At 39.0% G+C, this 20,485-nt stretch overlaps 1 long non-coding RNA gene across 1 annotated transcript; it reads right to left on the bottom strand.

Moving 5' to 3' along the window:
• Nucleotides 1–3,885: 3,885 nt before the first annotated feature.
• On the bottom strand, nucleotides 3,886–20,307 carry LOC116284419 (uncharacterized). Its single transcript, XR_012062019.1, has 4 exons — nucleotides 20,042–20,307; nucleotides 11,732–11,782; nucleotides 5,520–5,591; nucleotides 3,886–4,907 (listed from the first exon to the last, which is right to left on the bottom strand). It is a non-coding gene; the product is annotated as an uncharacterized lncRNA (long non-coding RNA).
• Nucleotides 20,308–20,485: the final 178 nt, after the last annotated feature.

The following is a 20,485-nucleotide window of genomic DNA, read 5'->3' as shown; positions in this document are numbered from 1 at the left end:
AAGTTTATTAAAAAGAAGGGAGAGGAGGAGGAGAAGAAGAAAAATACAAACTAACCTGTGAGAATGTCTCTTCCAAAGCCTTTAGGAAGCGGGAAGTGCCCATGGCACCTGGACCCATGAGTTCCTTGAGTGCAGGGACTGGTCAGGTCACGCTGATTGATATCTTCAGTGCCTGGTTTTAATAAGTGATCAATGTATAATTATTAAATTAAGATTTCTTTCCAGTAAGAGAGTAGCAAGAGGTTGTAAAGAGAATGTTTTGCTTGTGATGATAAATAAAACTGCAAAATGTATTTTGTTTGCTTAAGTTGTTGTAGGACTATCCAGCTCAACAGTGTTTTCCCTGATATTTAGAAAGACTACTGTAAGACAAACTATTATTTTAATGCAGAAAATAAAACAAATTTCATTCTTTAAGAATATTGCCAATTTTCTGACGATAACCAGGAGGAAAACTATCCTTATAAGAATGAGATGTTAAAATTGAGGCAGAAAATACATAAGGAGGGTTCAGGCACAAAACATCTAAATAGTTTTAAGTAAAGAACAAAGGTTCAATTTCTTTTTCTTATAAAAGGAAACATGTTAAAATTCTCCTAAGTACTAATATTTGAAGTACATAGACTAAAAATTGAACATGCTCATATAATGTATTTTTGATATAAAAATCGTTCTCTAATATGTTTTTTAGGTTAATGAAAGTCTCTTGGCCAATGATACTCATTTTAGCCATGAGGGGTATTTCAAAATAATCTGAAATATAGACATTCTTTTAAAATGGTGCATATCTCATGATATTTGTCTTTCAATATGGTACAGTAGAACTTTACACTTAAAAGAAGACGGTGTGGAAGAAAGAAAAGATGGCCCCCCAAAATAAAGGTTTGGGATAATAAATTCAAAAGCTTTTCCTCTGCCAGCATTCTGTGCATTGACTGAAGCAGTTGGGGGTCTTGCTGGTGACTCAGGACCCTGCTAAGCTGTCTTGCTTATCACAAGGGAGGCTACCAGCCACACAGATATAAAGCTGTAACCCTCTCTCCTTGGCAAGGAATTAAAAAAAAAACTAATAGATTTTTAGTTTGAACAGGCAGCTCCTACTGATATTTTATTCTGGACATATTGTGAGAAAAGTAAAAAGGTCATTTTTGGTACTTTTGGAATAAATTCACATCAGTGATGCTTCAAAATACCCTCACTTTCAGATATGTATTAAAATGTACTCCAGATAATATATTAAAATACATTAATTCCAGGTGATGGTAATTAATTACATGAATATGATTAAAGGCAACAGGGTGGAAAGGACTCTAGGTGTATTGAGAGGAAAGAAGAGTGGTTGGAGACGTCTCTGTGCCAACAACTCTGTGAGTGAACTATCATGCCTACTCCATGGTACTGCTATGCTTTGGAATTTCATATGCATTTTCTAATTTTCTTAACAATTTCAACAAACCAATTATTATCCGTATTTTAGAAATGAGGGCCTTGTTATTCAGAGAGTTTAGTAGCTAGTCCAAGGTCACTCACCCAGTAAAGAAGCAGACCCAAATATGAAAATGAACATATGTATGTATATGCATGACTGGGACATTGTGCTGTACACCAGAAATTGACATTGTAATTGACCATACTTCAGTTAAAAAAAAAAAAGCACAGCCAGGTATCAAGCCCAGATCTACCTGATTCTATAGATTATGGAAGCTACTATACTGTCGCTCAGCATTTCCCTGTCTGAACTTGTCAGATTGGAGATTTTGATAGGTCAGTTCACATTTGTAAGAGCTCTTGAAGGTCCAAGTCATTACTGAAGCTAATTAAACCTCATCAATTCTCTCAGCCTTTCTTCAATAGCTATAATCTTTGCTGTCCTTTGTGGTCCACAAAGAGAAATTTCATTACTTCTGCCAAATGCTTTGTGCTCTGCTATCAACCGGGACAGTCTTCAATTTATTGCACTGGTGCTGTTTATGCTACATCTGCACTCACAATGTTTAGATCAGTGCTCAAACTCTCATATCCTGTATATTTTTTTTTATGGCTCAGATAGTGTTTCTTAATCCTTTAAATTTCTTTTGGCTCATTATTATTGTTTCTAGTTCTCCGTAAACACTTTTCATCTTGTCCTTTAATTTCTGAAAATATGAATGGTGGTCTGTGTCTGAAAACTCCATTTTCCCATGTGGGTCTGTCTGGCTTGTCTGTTTTTCTTTTGGATTTTGGTTACATCCTGCCTCCTTGTTTGCCTGGTTATTACTGATCACCAGACACTGTATATAGTAATCGTCAAGAGACTTTATATGATGCTATATTCCTCCAGAGAGAATGTGTATGTGCTATAAGGCAGGCAGCTAGGTTAGGGGCACTAATAAACCACTGAACTCCTTAATCTAGTCAGCAAATGAAGACCATCTGAAGTCAAGTTTCAGTTCCTTGAGAAGTGGTCTATTTCCAGCTCACTGTTGCTCCTCGGTACAGCCCTTCTGGATCCAGACTGCCTGCCTGAGATGTTTACTAAGATCCCTACTCCTTGGCAAACACTGCCTCCAATTTTCAGGCCCCCACCTCCATGAGTCTTTCCAAAGCTCTCAGCTCTCATTCTCTCAGCCAGCCACAGCTTTCAGAATCAGCAATCACCTTTGTAAGAAGAGTGGGCCCAAATATCCAGTTCACCTCTATGGACTTTCATCCTCTCCCAGGTCTTGACTGCACAATTCTTCACAGCCTTGCTGGCTTTGCACTGATTTTACACTTTTCATTTTTTTCTTTTCTTTAGTATTTAGTCCAGCTCCTCCAGCTGCTCTCAGCAGAAGGGTTAGTCCAAAGCAACCTGTGCTGTTGTTGCTGGAAGAGGGTTCACCTATAACAGGATCAATTATTTTTAAATGTATCATCAGTATAAACCTACAGTTTCTATTAAAAATTTGAGACATTTGGCTTTCTTGTAAATAATTAGAAATTAGAGCTAAAAACTGGCCTTGCATGTCAGCAATGTCAGCATGTCAATCTGTTGAAACAGAGTAAGGGCCGTCACTTTGAGATGAGTCAGGCATGATTCTAGTTCTCAAGTCTTCTCAACATCCTAGTTTATTGCATCAGCTTCCTTTGTCCATTTCTGCCACATGCGTGGCCCCCATATGCATTTGAGTTTGTGACCCCTGGTTCAAGTGACTATTTATAAATTAGGCAACGGAGATTCAAATAGGCTGAATCAAGTTCTTTTCCCAGAAAATCAGTTAGCACTCAGCAGCAACAGAGGTTTTGCTCACTCCCTTTGATAACCCTCAGAACTAAAGAAATTTCTGTCCATATAATACAGCTGAGGTAAATCACACAGCATCATTTTTGTAATATATTCTGCAACACGTTTGCATCCATAAACATTTCTCTGCCTTACTTGAAACTCACAAATTTTGATTATCTAATCATGACCAAGCAATCCTAATCTATATCAATTGCTTAAAGACTTACAATTTCTTCTTTAATTGAGTCTCATTTCCTTGTTTCCTCAATTGAACTAATTAAATGATTGCACATGGAATTTTGCACAAATTAATTTGGCTAATGGTGAATGTTCAGTTTGGGAGGATATTATCCATGACTGGCAACTTTTTATTCTGCTTCTCACTCATCAAATATTTGAGCAGACACCCTGTGTCAGGTACTGCCCTAAATGTTAACGATGCCAAGATGAGTAAGACAGGGGCCTTGACCTAGAGCAGCTCACTGTAGTAGGGAGACAGACACAAAAAACAATCCATTCAACACCCAGTGATAAATATTATAATTGAGTTATAAGCAAAAAGCTATGGGAGGGAGTGAGTAGGTATGTCTGAGGAGTAGGGGCAAAAGGCTTCTCAGAGGAAGTAGCATTTCAACCTGCTCTTCAATGAATGATTTAGATGTTGGTCAAGTAAAGAAGAGAAAGGAGGGCTTTGTAGCTTTTTGCATCAACCACACTACCAGCAGCGTTCCCTCTGCTTTCCCTGCTTCACATTCTTCCCACCAGCAATCCATTCCCTGCACTGACCTTTCCAAAGCATAATCCGATCATTGGTTTCCCATCCACCTCATGATGAATTCAGACCCCTTGGATGGCATTCAAGGCCTCTGTCATCCCAAGCCCCACTTCACATCCAGTTCCAGTCCCTGCCCTGTCTCCCAGGCAGGGTACGAACACTCAAAAGGCCACGCTGCTTCATGCTTCCATGTCTTTTGCATGAGCTTCCTCTTCTTCAGGCACGTCTTCTATGCTTGTTTCCATGGTGCTCTAGGACGACCTCTGTTAGCACCTACCCACTGTGCAATAAGGTCTGCCTCTCCTGTCTGGGTTCATCCAAAAGGCTAATGGGTCCACAGAGGACAGCCCAGTGCTTAGCACGAAGTGGTCCTCAATACCTATTTGGGGTGAATGAATGAACTAAAGAAACATTGTGATGCTTACTGTAGCTACAGGTCAAGGGATGAGGGATAAACTGAAAGAAAATGAGCTACATAAGATACTACCTATGTATGAAGGTAACTATTTCTCAGAATACAATATACACATTTTCATTTAGGTGATCCTGCTAAGTCTCTGAGATACTGCCCTGCACTTAAGTCCAGGCATATGTCACAGTTAACAGTGTTTGCAATACTTTGACTTACAAGAACCCTTGTTAAATTCTGACAGTAAAGGAACATACCAGACAACCTGAAGGTAGCATCAGATATACAGACTGCTTGAAGTAAAACATAATGATGGCTACATCTTTTAAGTTATTTCTGAGTTATTTGTATTTACTGTTCCTGATTCCAGAGCTAAGTCCCTGATCCATTAGGTCTGAGGTCTTTGTAGCTCAAACGCTGGTCCTAATTTTTCTCAAAAGCTAGAATTTTAGCTACAGTTTGGTAGCCTGGATTCAATCCTGGAAAAGAAAAAGAACATCAGTGGAAACACTGGTTAAATCCAAATGAAGCCTGTAATCTAGCCAATAGCAATACAGCAAGGTTAAGACCTTAACCATCACAAATACACCATAGTTATGAAAGATGTTAACATCTGGGGAAACTGAGTAAAAGGCACACAGGAATTCTATGTTCTATTTTTGCAGCTTTTCTGTACACCTAAAATTATTCCAGATAAAAAGCTTATTTTTTAAAAAGTTGGAGTGGTAAGAATTATGTTCAGAGCATATCTATCACCTACAGAGAAATCAAATTTACTTGAAGATTGACCCATAATATAATGCTACAACCTGACATGTCTTAGGCACCCCAAGATACAGGGTATTGATGGCTTCCTTTATAAACATCCTCCTGTGTTGCTTTTTGCCTTCCAGACTGGTTGGATTTTACATTTGTATTCTAGGGAAAATTCACGTGGATCTTGTTGTTTATGCTTGTTGTCTTCACCCAGAACTGATATTCCCAGGATCCCTCATTAAGCTAGAAAAGTCACTGGGATGTAATCCATGCTCCTTTAATAATAACACTAAACAAAGAACAGCAAAAAAATTAAAAAAGTAAAAAACACTTACCATGGAAATTGTTTGGTGGTATATTTCTTTTTCTTTTTATTCTTTGCACCAGTAATTCTTGTTTGTTGTGGACTATTTAGGAAGTAAAGACAAAAATTTATTTTGTTTCTATTGTTATAAATTAATACTTAATTGTGATAAATAAGAGGAAAAGGAAACATTCAACATGCTGCCAATACATGGCCTCTAAGGTGACTGCGGGAATAGAATAAAATGCTAAGTTATGTTATGATAAGCAGGTGTTTCTAGGTAATGGCATGTAAACAGTACACAGCTTAACATAGTAGGCTGCATGTTTTACTGGGTGAGTCCCATGGTTTGCACCTATACACATACAATCTGCATAACTGAAAACCAAAACTTTTAAACACCCATTGAATTGAAAAATCTGATAATTAGGGAAACTAGTGGCATAATCTACATGTAGAGAAACTAAATTCAATAAAAAGTTATTAAATGAATCACTCTTCTCCAAGACCTCAGGCCAGTAGTGGGGCCTCTTCTCCCCAAAGCCACCAAGGAGCTCACTCTTGCTGAGAATATTAAAAAAATATGCTCACAAGTGTAACTCTGAAATCCACACACAAAAAGGGTCAGATAGAGGAGGGATGTGTGGCAATGACCTAAGTGGGAAGAATTTTATTTGTCCCTGACAAAGCAACTGAGCCAGTGAGGAAATCAGACGCATAGAGCTTCTGGGGAGCATCAGTGCTGCTTCCTGCCCACAGCTGAGAAAGGGATAAAACAGATAACCTCACAGACCACCTGGCAAACCCCTGATGTGGGGTAGTCAGAGCTGAAAGGAGGGCAGCAGATGAGAGATGTTCTCAACGACAGATCTTAGTGTCAAAGGTGCTGGCTGATGGGTGTCCTCGGAGAGCTCTGGGTCTGCCACAAAGCACCGTGGGAAACTGAGCCTAGGATGTGTCCCTTGATGGACAGACATTATATTAAAGCTCGTTCATTCATTTCACGTATCCTATTTACAAGGAAATCCAGGAATACATTCAAATAATAAGTACAAAAAAAGAAGGATTTTTTTTTCCACTTAGAGAGTTTGGAAAAAATCCTTTTACAGTGCATTTTTCCGGTTGGAAAGTAGGCTCTTTGGACAGTTTCCACTAACTCCATCATCAGGTCACTGAAAACACAGGAAAATAAAATTTCTTCTTGGAAGAAATTACCAAATGTTTCTCTAGCAGAATGAAGCAGGTGATAATTTTTTTTTTTTTACCCAAACTGATATCTTCCTACCTGTATTTTGAATACATCGAATTAAAAAGTCTTCCTTCTTTCCTATGTTTGCTGTCCCAGGGTATGAAGAACTAACTGGAAGATGGGGCAGATAAAGCAGCTCCCATTGCTACTGGATTTTCCCCTTGTTTGTGAGGTTTCCTCCAGCCTGTACCATGTTAAGAGTGTCTGACCTGTCTTAGGCACTCCCTGCTCTTTGAAATTATTTCTTCCCTTGACTTCCCTTTTTCACCGGTCACTCTTCTCACACTCTTTCCGGCTTCTTCCTCCCCAACCTCTGAACACTGAGGTGATACAGAACTTGATCCTTGGACCTCCTTTTCTAGCTACACTCTCTCCCTAGGACGCATTTATCCAGTTGTGTGGTTTCACATACCATTAATGTGGAGATGATCACCCCCTAAATTTACATCTCGAGTGCAAACATCTCCCCTGAACTCTAGATTCAGATATCCAATTTGGATGCCTAGTAGGCAGTTCCATTTAATATGAGCAGAACTAAACTGTCATTTTCCCCAGCCCCGCTCCTCACATAGGATTCTCCATCAATTCTCCTGTCCTTTCAGTTGTTAAGACCAAAAATGGCAGAATTTTTTGAATTCTTTTCCCTCTAATGACCCACATTCATTCCATAGGCAAACTCTGCTGGCCATAGTTTCAAAATATATCCAATGACTTCTCACCGCCTCTGCTGAATCAGCCTGCTCAAAGACTGGATTATTAAAGCAGCCTCCTGCCTACCTCCATCCTTGTGGTCTATAGGATGGTGTCAGTGTGCCAGCCGGAGCTTCTCCCCCTATGTCTCTCAATAGTCCACTGACCTTTGCTTAAAAACTAGCTTGAGGGCATTGCTAGTATTCTTGGGGAAGATAAATCATGATAGCTTGCCACATAAGTCTTTTTGAAAATAAGACTCCAAATGAGCTAATTAATTAAAGTGTAGACTGTTGGAGTTGGGCAGAACCCTGTAGGTCAAGGCCTTCTAGCCTCTCATGGCGTTGCCACGTGGGGAAGCTGGAGGGGGAAAGGCCACATGAGCCTCACCCCAGGCGGTGGTAGAGCTAGAACTATGGCCAAATTATGTCACAAGTCTGCTCACTTCTCGAAGGCTGGGATCCACGAGTTTTTTCAGAGTATCTTTCAGATTATAAATCATATTCCCCTCACCCCGACCCAGATCAGCTGATTTTTATTTTTTATTTTTTGCTGTAAATATTTAATGTATGCAACTTGATGAGTTTGGTGGTAAGTATAGGTCTATGAAACTATTACCTCAAATCGATGCCATAAACATATTCATCACCTCCAAATGTTTCCTCCTGTTTTTTATTATTATTATTATTATTATTATTATTATTATTATTATTGTGTGTGTATGTGATAAGAACATTTAACATAAAATCTGCCCTCTTAGCAAATTTTTAAGTCTGCAATACAGTATTGTTTACTCTAGGCACTATGCTGTATTCTATCTGTAAATCTCTAGAATTTATTCATTCATCTTGCATAACTGAAACTTCGTACCCTTTGATTTATATTCAGATAACTTGTTAGTTACAGAAGTTACATAGCTCAGCTTCATAAAAAGATATGTTATACATAACTTCAGTCTTAAAAAAATACTAGAGTTAATAATATGTTTTTCATGACTTACAATTCTGTTGAATTTTGAGATCTTTTAGGGAGTAAGGTCATGTTGTTCTCACCAAACTCTGTGAAGAGTTTTCATTGTCAGGAAAAAGGGCTCCACCCTCCCCTTTGCTGGTTATGACAAACAGTCCTGCCAAAGCTGCCCTGGTGGTTACACTATATTGGGAGTTCTCCTCCAAAGTGAAACTTGGCTGGGTACACGCTACTCCTCCTTTCACTCCTAAGAGTCTATATTTGGAGAACCAGTTTACCCTGCTCTGGTTCTTGGTTTTTCTTTTTGCATTTATTTTTTTGACAATTTCTTCCCCTAACCGTCCCCAGCCTAATTAAGCCTGAAAATAGAGCATGCACATGAACGACTAGTGAGTAGCCTTCTGAAAGTGGGTACATAGGTACACTTATAGATACAGCTATAGAGACAGATTATTAATCTCTTTGCCTCATTGGCTTTTTGTTCTTTTAATGTTCTTAATCTACATTTACTCTATTGATTGCAGCTGCTAACTAATTTCACACAGTCTTTCATTCTGAGGTGAGGGCTCTTGGGCTTGTGAGAATTAAGTGACATATCTAAATGTGAAGCCACTTCACAGTGCTTAGAATTTGGTCACAGTTTAATACATGGTAGGTATCATATGCCATCATATCCTCATCACCAACATGCACTGCACATATTCCCGCCCCAATCATTCCCAGTCATAGTGTGTCAACTCTGGAAATGTCTGCACAAATAACTCTCAAAAAATTGTCTTGAATTATCTACCTTTACCCACAGGCTTGATGAAATCCCATATGTACAGTGTTTGCTTTTTGAATTTATTATTACACTTACTGCTGACAACATCAGTATTTTTCAAAATGTGGTCCTTGAATCATTGCATTTGAATCACCTGAAGCAGAAAAACTAGAGGTGATTCCCAGATATCTGTATCTTAGGCAAGTATAGAGGAGACTGTTTTGCGCACCATCACCTGGCAACCAGTGTTAGTCTACTTTCAATCCCTACCATTTCATCAATGCCATCCGTTTGCCAGTGATTCTTAAAATAGCAAGAGAGATTTATCTTACCACATCTTTAAAGTAATCCATATTTGCAGAGTATAATTCTCTAGCACATATTAATCAGAATAAAATATATAATAAAAATTATTATATTATGCAGCTATTAATAAATACTAATAGATAACTACTATATAATTCATATAATATAATTATAATATGTTAATGTAATATATAATAATTATTATTATAAAGGTTTAACTCTCCAGGGGAAATAGAAAGACCAAGTACAAATTGATAGACAATGAATGAATGATAATACAATGGATTCAAGCCTCCTCAGGGTTTATGTATCCTAGATATTTGAAGAGATAAGAGGGTGAATACATGCACTTCCTTATATTGTGAACTCCAAGTAACAGAGTTATAGGCGAACTGGCTATTCAATTAGCAGATTGAGTTTGACAATGCACATTTGTATATGCTGCAAATCCTTTTGAGAACCATATAGACTCTGTTTCCTAGAAAAAAGTCAGTAAAAATGTGGGAGATAACCAGAATTCATCCATGTGACAGGACTATGGAGTAATGAGACCAGTTTTCTTGGATGACTTACGGAAATCAGAATTGATAACACAAAGCCATTCTCTGTATTTCAAAAACACAGCCACTACATGAATATAAATATCTTACAAGCTGTAGATGAGACGCGTGTGCTAGATGGTAATGTACAAGGCATGTGCACAAAGCAAATGGGATGCTTTAAAATAAGTGCTGAATCTCTTGCAAGATGACATATTAGTATTATTGACATAGGCCAAGTACCTTTATCACCAAGGTGCCTGTTTATCTCTTTGCTGCCTGTAGTAAAGTGGTATTAGGCATTCAGAGGTGAAGACCAGTGAAGCATTTTACTAAAACTGTAATTGCAAAGCTAATTGGAGATTGCAAATTAAGAGGGAATGGTGCACAGTGAAGTAAGAATGCCATGGAATCACAGAAATTTACATTTGGAAAGGACCTAGATAATTTCCAGTTCAATCTCCCACCCAGATCATTATATTCTGCTTTAAATATGTGAATATAGGAGAAAAATTCTGTGTTAGCTAGCAAATATTTATGTTATATTCTATCAGCTGTTGTTGAAGCAGATAATTGGTTCAAAATCCTTCTCTCATATTTTTTGCCTCCTTGTATTTACTTTCCTAGATGCCAGACCTGGATTCCTGTCCCCAACCATTGTTATTTTCTTTCTAGTGTTATCTCTGAAAAGTTGGTTCAGAGATATTTATTTGTTCTGTTAGTGCCCAGAGACTTCCTGATCACTAATCCAAATTCTTCTGCTGGCTATAAAATAGCCTTTATTCAGTGCATATTACAACCGTGGTAAAATTATAAAAATTAAATGGCCAAGAGGAGAAGCCATATTGTTCTAGATGTGTGATTTTTACTCATGACAAGGGAATGAGAACTAACAGAGAGATCTTCAGCCAAGTCCCCTCCTCTGCCATGTACCATCCCATCAGCAAGTTGATGGACTATTGGCAAATGGTCTTTGGACCTGGCTACCACACTTGCTACTCAACCCTAAAATCTGGAATTGTCTAGAAACTCAATAATGAGAACAGAGATACAACTGTGACCACGACTTCTTCCCATTTCTTTGGGAAACAATTCTATATGTTATCAAGACATAGGACAGATAACACTCTTTTAGCATATCTAAGTTTGAAGGATGGAAGAGGCCCCTTATAACACCTGCCATAAAGATCATAATAAAGATCTCAGAACCACTTCTAATTTCATAAATTTCAGTAAGTGCTAACCACTCTTCTTCATTTCAGCAGGACAGATAGAAGGAAGCCTCAGGAGACGGATGGCTCAGCACACATGCTAAGGCAGCATGAAGGAAGAGTGCTCTCCCATTGCTGTCTCCTGTCCCTTCAAAAATTAAATAATGGATTTCTGACCTCCTGGATTACAAAAGCAGTGTCTAACCAACAGCAGGTTAAAACACTGATCATATTTCAACTGAGAAAATGAAGAATCATTTTTATACTAAGGATGTTTGTATTCCAAGACAAATCTTGCCAAAATAAACAAGTTATATGGGTGACATTACTATAATAGCCACTTCTAAACTCTAATTGTTGAATGGGACCTTATATTTACTTAAGTTACATAGGTCTGTGTTTGTTCAATAAAATGAATGAGCACCTCAATGTCCAAAATAAAAATTGATTTTAAAAATGACTTTTCTATTTACTTATTCCTGACTTACATTTTTATCAACAGAACAGGCGGTTTACCTTTTGTCGTTGGATTACAGGATGGTGGTCACTCCAGAAGGCTGCTTTGACCTAGGGGAAGGAAAAGGTTTGGGTCAATGTGGGTGAATTTTACAACGATTAGTGGGTATGCAGAGGGGACACAAACTTCATTGTGAAAACTGTTTGTAACTGCATTTAAATTCTGGTTGTAGGAGATGACTGAGCAAGAAAATAAAGAGTTGAAACAAAGGAATGGGAGGTTGAGCCTGAAGATGAACTTTGGGTAGACAGAGAACCAACAAGAGCAATAGTCATGGATGGGATGTGACCCCACGTGTGCAGAGCAGCTCCTGTTCTCACTCTTGCAGAAGACATGCTCTGCTTTTCACCCCATGACTTCTCTTTCCCACTTCCCTCACTTGATAGCTCCAGCAGATTCATACTTTGAAATTTTAGCAGCTTGCCTAAAGCTTTTTGTTAAGTAGACTAGAGCCTTCCTGGGACGTCAGCCGACCCGGTGGATCTACCACTACTCTGCTCCAACCTGTCCACTTTCCCATCTCAACAGGCCAGCCACCCTGAACATGTGCAAAATCTTCAGGTCACCTCCAAACAGCTCTTCATTAGGATGTCATCCTAGTAGATGGGGCCAACCCACCTGAGCAGCCATGTGAGCACTTTCTCTATGAATAACTCTCTTTACTGACCTATAAAAAGTAGCAAAAGAGAAGGAAGAACTGGCCTTGCCTCTAAGATGCTTTTGACAGTTGAAGGTCTAAAACACACAATCCTGACATAGCTTGAAGAGAATGGCACAGCAGCATACCAACAAATGCAAATTGTTGTGTGATATTAATGTGATAAGAGCACACAGCAAGAAACTGGAAATAACGAAACACTGATAATAGTTTGTTAAAGAACTATTATCAATGTATTATGGTGGTATCCTATTGTGGCCATGTCCACATAATAGCATACTATGCAACCATTAAAACTATGACCAAGACAAGTAACTACTGACATGGATATATATCCACACCATATGAAAGTGAAAAATTAGATTTCCAAAAAGTATGCATTGCACATTAAAATCTCTGTTCAAAAAATAATACTTATATTCATGAGAAGTATGCACAATAAACGACTTTCCTAGAAGCTGGATGAAAAGAAAGCACTAGCATTCTTCCAATCGTGTTCACCAGAGGTTAGAGTTGGAAGTTCTGGGAAGACTGCTGATGGACAACGTTGCAAGGTGCCAAACACTGGCCATTTAGTAATCTGCCAAAGGGCAAAATCATGTTATGTAGTACAGGTTATAGATTCCTGACAAAGACAGAACAATGAGCGGATGCCCAAAGTCAAAGCATTTTCAACAAGTGTCTTTGACATCCTATAACTTCAATCTTACGCCCAGAAGCTTTGGTGAAAATATGTGTAGCATTTTTACAGTGCTGTCACAGTAATTGTCTTATTTTTCTTGATACTATGTGTTTCACTTATTTTTAGAGCATAATGGAAACAAAGAGAATCATACCTTTTTTTATTGAGTAATAGTCATTTTACAATGTTGTGTCAAATTCCAATGTAGAGCACAATTTTTCAGTTATACATGAAAATATATATATTCATCATCACATTTTTTTTTCACTGTAAGCTACCACAAGATCTTGTATACATTTCCCTGTGCTATACAGTATAATCTTGTTTATCTACTCTGCATTTTAAAGTTCCAGTCTGTCCCTTCCCACCCTCAGCCCCCTTGGCAACCACAAGTTTGTATTCTATGTCTATAAGTCTGTTTCTGTTTTGTATTTACGTTTTTTTTTTAAACAGAGAATCATACCTTAATGCTGACCTAATGAGCAAGACGTTTTACAAACGGTAAATATGGTTCTATCAGACTAAGTGTTATCTAAGGCTTTATCAAAATTTTAGATGATCCTGTCAAGCACTTGTATTTTAAGAAAAAACATTTCACTAAGGCTTTTAGTCTTTAAAGATTATAATATCATTTAATTCTATTCAAGAGAAAATAGTTTTACCCAAAGGGACGGCTTGTTTAAACTGAACTATTTTCATGTACAATTACCAGTGTTGATAAAATTCAAAGTTAACTCAGTCCCTTTTTCTTTAATTCTGCGTCTTTAATTCCTTTAGTGCTTTGTGCATGTGTTTTGCTGGTAGAAAAACGTACTAGTTTAATTATTCCACATACAAGTGAGTTTTCATGCTGTTCATCTACTTTCCACACAGTCATTTTCCACCGCAGGTACTCAGTTCCCTGGCACCGTGAGTCATCCAACAACCAGACAACTGTGTGAGATCCACAACACGGTCTCCAAAACTCCTCTCCAGGGGAAAAAAAAATAATGCAACTGTTTCTAGAATACTGTATCCGTTCTTAGGAACCATGACCTAGTTATCAACAAAACGGGAAAGTTTTTTCTCAGTGAAGGCAGATTGACTATAAGGGATTCCTAGTCACCATTCAGTTCCAAGACATGAAGCCAATTACTATTTATTTGGTGTCTTTCCTCTAACTGCTGAAAATGCATTTACGTGTGCTTTTTCTATATTCTGGGATTATTTTGCACTCACTTGAAAAGAAAGGGAATTGTAACTAAAACCCCTCCATCAGTGAAGTGTAGCAGTAATTTGTGAGTGGAACAATTCCTAGCAATGACTTGCATGACTACCCGCTCAAAGAAAGAATGCAGCAGACAAATATATCTCAATATTAACTGGGATGAAATTTTAAACAATAAATAAATAAGCAAATAAATAGATAAATTTTGTGTTAGATTTCTCTACTAAAGGATAATGATGAGCCAAAGCAAGAACTTGGTCTCTCTGGCATCTTCATAGCCATTTTACCTATTACAAGCCCGCTTCGATAATGGCACAGACATCAATGGACACTGAGTATCTATTATGCACAAGTGTACTGCCCCCTATTGTTTACTTACTGCCTTTCTCCTGGGGCTTTCAAAGCAGCTAATCCTCACTCCATCCTTGTAATCCTTCCTCTTGCCAGATGGAGAAGCTGAGGCTACAGATGAGCCACAGGATTTTAAAGGCAAAAACCTGGTGAATTGAATTGGGAATTTTTGCTTCCTGCTGTAGAAGTGAATGTGCTTAATCCTGTTAGATTGTTTATCTTCTTGAGAAGGAAAGGGTGAAGAGGAAAAATGCTAGGCCATCCTGAATACAGTAATGAGGCTTCGTATCTTTTCCACCCAGTGTGCATTTGCCCCCAGGCAGCTGCTAATTTGGAGTAATTGAGACAGAAGAGGTCACAACTGGGGTGAAGCACAGAGATGAGAGTCCACATCCTAGCTTTAGTTTTTGCATAAGGAAAAAGTATTCCAAACAATCAAGGTGAGTCCTCCTCTGAGCCTCAAATCCAAGTTACATCAAAGCAATACAAAACTTGGAGGAGTGGATGTGGTTTAGCATAGTCCACTTCTGGCAAGTGACTGAATATGCTCATGGATAATAACAATGGCTGATACAGCAAATCAGTATATGTCTCATGCCTGCTTTGGATCATATCTCACCAGCATTCAGCTAATGCCATGATGCCTAACTGAGAGCAATATGATACAGAGTTTAAAAGAGAGAGCAGACTCTAAAATGCCCACCTATGGAAGTTAGAATACAAATCCTGGTGGTCTCATAGAAGGAACTTTTCTGAGATCCTAACGTTAATTTTTAAAATTAAGAGTTTTTTAACAGCTCTATGGAGATATAATTGGCATACAATATATAAGATAAATAGATAGATAGATAGATAGATAGATAGATAGATAGATAGATAATGTTGTACAACTTGATAAGTTTCAAAATATTATATACCCATGAAACCATTACCAAGATCAAGATAATAAACTTAGCCATCATTCTCATGCCTCTTTGCGGACCTTGGATATTTGATTTTTTCTGTCTTGGATAGATGCCTAGCAGTGGAATGGATGGGTCATATGGTATGTGTACGTTTAACTTTTTAAGAAACTGCCAAACTGTTTTCCAAGGTGATTTTTTTTCTCATTTTACATGCCCACCAGCAGTGTAGAGAGTTCAAATTGTCCCACCTTCTTATCAATATTTAGTATGGTCAGTCTTTTTAATTTTAGCAGTTCTGACAGGTGTGTAGTGGTATCTCATGGCAATTCTGAAGCATGACCGAAATGATTAGCATCTCTTCACGTGCTCATTCTTGGTTGATTGTCTGATCGACTCTTGTACCCACTTCTTAATTGGGTTGTTTGTTTTCTTATTGAGTTTTGAGAGTTCATTATATATTTGGGTATGTTTTTTATATATTTTGGATACAATGCCTTTTTTGAGGAAATTCACAAAACTGATTCTAACATTCATGGAAATGCAACATACCCAGAATAGCCAAACAACTTTGAAAAAGAATAACAAAATTGGGGGATCAGTCAATCAGCACTGACTGGTTTCGAAACTTATTGTAAACCTATGTAATCAAGACAGCGTGGACATAGTGTAAAAACAGACAAGTGGGCCAGCGGAACAAAATTCAGAGGCCAGAAATAGACCATACATATATACCACCAATTTTTGATAAAGGTGCAAAGGCAATCCAATGGAAAAAGGATAGTCTTTTCAACAAGGGATGCTGGAACAATTATATATATATATATATGCGCAAAAATATTAACTTTAATCCATATCTTGAACCAAAAACAAAAATAACCTCAAAATAGATCACAGGCCTAAGCATGAAACATAAACCAGCACTGGCTACATAACATGTGGGTCCAATGCAAAATGAAAAGGTTCCCTTTGTTCAGAAATTACCGAGAATTTCAAGATGGTAACAGCAGAACATGAAACCAAGCATGGACCCTTCCAAGCACAGGACCCTGTGGGACTGGATAAGTTGCAGGCCTGTGAAACCACCTCTCCCCCAAAATTATAAAACTTCTAGGAGAAAAATTTTGTAACCTTGGGTTATACAAATATTTCTTAGATGGATACAATACCAAAAAGCATAATCCCTGAAAGAACAAATGGAAAAACTGAACATCATCAAAATTACAAACTGCTCTCAAAAGACTAAGTGAATGAAAAAGACAAGCCACACACTGGAAGATAATAGTTACCCAAAATAATAATAAATTTTAACATTGTTTGCACACATTATGTGCCAAATACTGTTCTAAAAAATTTATGTAAGTCTATATATATAAACATCTTATAAAGTAGATACAGTTTTTAATCTTCATTTCATAAATAAAAGGCACAAGAATTGACGAATCCAGCTTAATGATATAAAACTAGTAAATCAAGGAGCCAAAACTGGACCCAGGCTGTCTGATTTTGAGCCTATGCTCCTGACATTTCCCCAAAGTAAAAACAAATGACACCTTTTTCTTCTCATTTTCTGTTCTTAATCTGTCTGAGGTGGGCTTTTAAAAAAATCACCTACGTCTTACTTCAACAGACCTTTTAAAACTCCTGAAGTAGGCATACTTGATGGCCACATCTACCCAGCTATATTCAACATATAAAGTCCTTTTCCTATAAGCCTTTTCCAAGACTGGGCAAACCAAGAGGTTATCAGCGTTTCCGGGACCGGTATCAGCAGCCCAAGGGTAGCACAAGTAAGCTGGCAACGCTTACTGTCAGATAAAGCAGCCTTGAGCTTGAACTGCCTCACTGCTCAATTTACTGTTTGAGCAGGGGACATTCCTGCAGCAGGGTACACAGTGGTTTCTTATGACCAGAAAGAATGCATGTGCCTCCTTCAGTGACCACTTACATCCAGAGAGGGACCAAGGCATGGGAACGCTCATGTTTATCTGTGTGCCTGAGCCCACCCACTGTTTCACTGCAGGCCAGGGAGAAAGAAGTATCAAGTCCTAAAAAGGCATTTGAGCTGAATAGCACAATATGCTTGGATACCCTTGCTTCATGTAAACACAGGGTGATTGTGAATTCTAAGAGCCTGGGTGTTGCAGTTCAGCAAGGGTCTGATTAGCATCTAGAAAGCATCCCCAGAAAGGGCTGCAGACCCCTTTGTCTGGAGGAGGGGTGTACACATGACTCTGGTCACCAGGACTCCCTAGCAATTCTCCTATGAATATTTCATCCCTGGTTCCCAACGAGGTATATTTTAGAAGTCTCTAGCACTTTCACGGCAAAGGGCTTTTGGCTAACCCACCTTATTTTCACAAGTGCGAGTGAAGCAGTTAGATGTGAAAGGAAGAGTCTTGGGAAACTGAATTTCCTTCTCTACATGGCAGAAATCACGTAGCTTGTAAAATTTCTCCAAAAGCAGGCAACTGCTGAGTAAACTCTGTTTTGAACTGTCAGTGCCTGGAGTCTTTCGTGACTTCAGCTTTGACGTCATGTAAGTGACTGTGTCTACGGATCAAAACATACAGTGTGTAGCCCCTAGTACCCTCTGGCTTCCCGGCCGACAAAGCACAGGATGTCCACCTTATTGCCACTGTATAATGTTTTATGTAGTACTTTGATTTTTCAAATGTCTTCATGCCTTCCAACCTTCCCAAAGAGGAATATAATCACTGTTTCTGCCTCCTCTGTTGGCAGGATATGGGGAATCACGGGGTGTTTCTGATCGTGTGGCCAGAGTACATTCCTCTACCTTAACCCCCAGCCCCCACCACCACAGTCCCACAGTCACTCAGTCTTTCTGACTTTAAGCCAATCACACAGAGCAACCCCAACAAAACTTGAAACTTCGGTATTTGGCACTTGCCGCACCCAAGGGCATGGCTCTGAGATTTCACCAAGTCCAAAAAGATGGATATGATTGTCCCTTTGTGTCACCTACTTCAAACTTAAATCTTACTTTTAATCAACCTAGGATATGTAAAGTTCTGAAATGTGAGTGTTCCCTGGGCATATTAGCATAGTTAAATTTTGCCAAACAGAAAAATTCTAAGTTTTAAATTTTGGAGCAGCGTTTAAACTCTAGGAAAGAGAAAAATCAATAGAACAAAATGTCTATACATATATCCTCTTGTTATTATCACCTGTGCTGATGTGATTGATTCCAAGGGAACAGCTTGCACCCCGCAGTGCTCCCTGGTCCAACTTTCTATCTATTCTGTGTATATTTATATTAATAAGGATATATAAAACTATGCCTATATTTAGATGAGAGCCTTCTTTTAAGTTTTCTAATTCTGCTTTTCTTGATAAGCATGTATGTAGACAATCTAGGTATGCACATAAGTAAATAAGAGTGTCACTTGATTCTAAGCAATTGTCAGAGGCCATAATGTATAAGGATTAGAGGAGAGGAGGGTTGTTGCATCTACCTGTGAAACCAGCAGTAAACAGTCACTGCTCATTTCATCAGGAAAAAGGAATGTGCTCTGGGGAAATAGCAGTGGAATAGTCATAAGGTACCCATGTGGCTAAACAAAATCCCTGCTTAATGCAGGTATTTCAGTTCTGGGAAGGGAGGGAGGGTTTCCTTACAGAGGGCAGACAGGAAGAGATGAGGTCATATCTCTTTCTTTCAATTATCTGTAAAAAAAAAACATGAAGGCACCCATCCATATCACGTACACAAATGAAGAAAATTCTCGAGTTAATTCATCTCTTCGCTTGTCTGAACGTAGGAGGTTTGCAGGGTAAAGGCACACAAAATTCCTGTCCGCAGTTTTTATGCTCATTTCTCATCTGAAGGGCTCATCTTTCTTTTCTTGCAGAGTATACACAAGGCCCTATAAAAGTTCGTTGTGCAATTTTGTTTTGAACCAGTGAAGGACAGCTTTCCCATTAGAAATCTAACACGGAAACGTCCTTAATTGACAGACTTTTCTGCAGGGGGGTGCCCAAGCAGGACTCCGGGGACTGCAAGTGTGAATTTTAATGCTTCGTTGCAAAAGGAGGAGACTGGACATTCTTAGTATCCTATTTAAAGCGAGGTACGTTGACTAATACGTGAAGCGGTGCATTAATGGCCTACATTAAGTTACAGGTATGAATTTTACATAAAACGGATTAATATTATATGTCATGGTGGAATTTTAAATACTCTGTGCCCATGCATTTTTAATACTTACGTGCTCTAATTTAATGCTCAAGGCAACTGCATTTCTTGAGCCCACTTTTACTTCTAGATGGATAAAAGAAAAGCCCTACGACGTTTTGGTTTTATCTATATGTCCCTTCACCAAAAATCTACATTTGGCACTCTTTCCCACTTTTTTTCCCCCTAAGCTTGAACGTTTTTAAAACAGGAACGGAAAGGCTACGCATTCCATTCCATCATTATGGTTTCGGCAATTGTGAAAAGGCGAATAATGAAATGGAGGGGGGAAATACAGAAGAGAATGAACATGCCTTCTTGAACGGCGTCCTTCTTAAGGCACTGGAATCCCAGGGATGGAGTGATGGGTGGCAGAGGGTCCCTGGACGCCGCGCTATTAGGAGTGGCAGGAGAGCCTCGAGCAGGGCCCAGCGCTCCCTCAGCAGCCTAAGCCGGGGGAGAGAGAATTCCAGCCGCACATTCCCGCAGTTCTTCGCAGGAACTTCTCTCTCTCTTTCCCCCTCCCTTGGGCACGCACCAGCCGGGCCCGACTCCCGCCCAGCTCTCTTTCCTCAGAGCCCCGACCCACAGCGTTGACGGAATGGAGTGCCCTTCCCATTGGCCCAAGCGTCATTCCCTGAGGTGGCACCGTCCGCCTGATTGGCTGGCCACTTCCTACCCCCCGCCCACCCCTCCGCTCGGGTTGCCCGGCTCCCCGCCCCCCAGCACCGCCCGAAGCCCCCGCCCTCGCCGCCTCC

The sequence above is a fragment of the Vicugna pacos genome, chromosome 20 (assembly GCF_048564905.1).
Source record: "Vicugna pacos chromosome 20, VicPac4, whole genome shotgun sequence".
NCBI classification, from domain to species: Eukaryota; Metazoa; Chordata; class Mammalia; order Artiodactyla; family Camelidae; genus Vicugna; species Vicugna pacos.
This window is presented reverse-complemented; position numbering and strand designations above follow the sequence as displayed.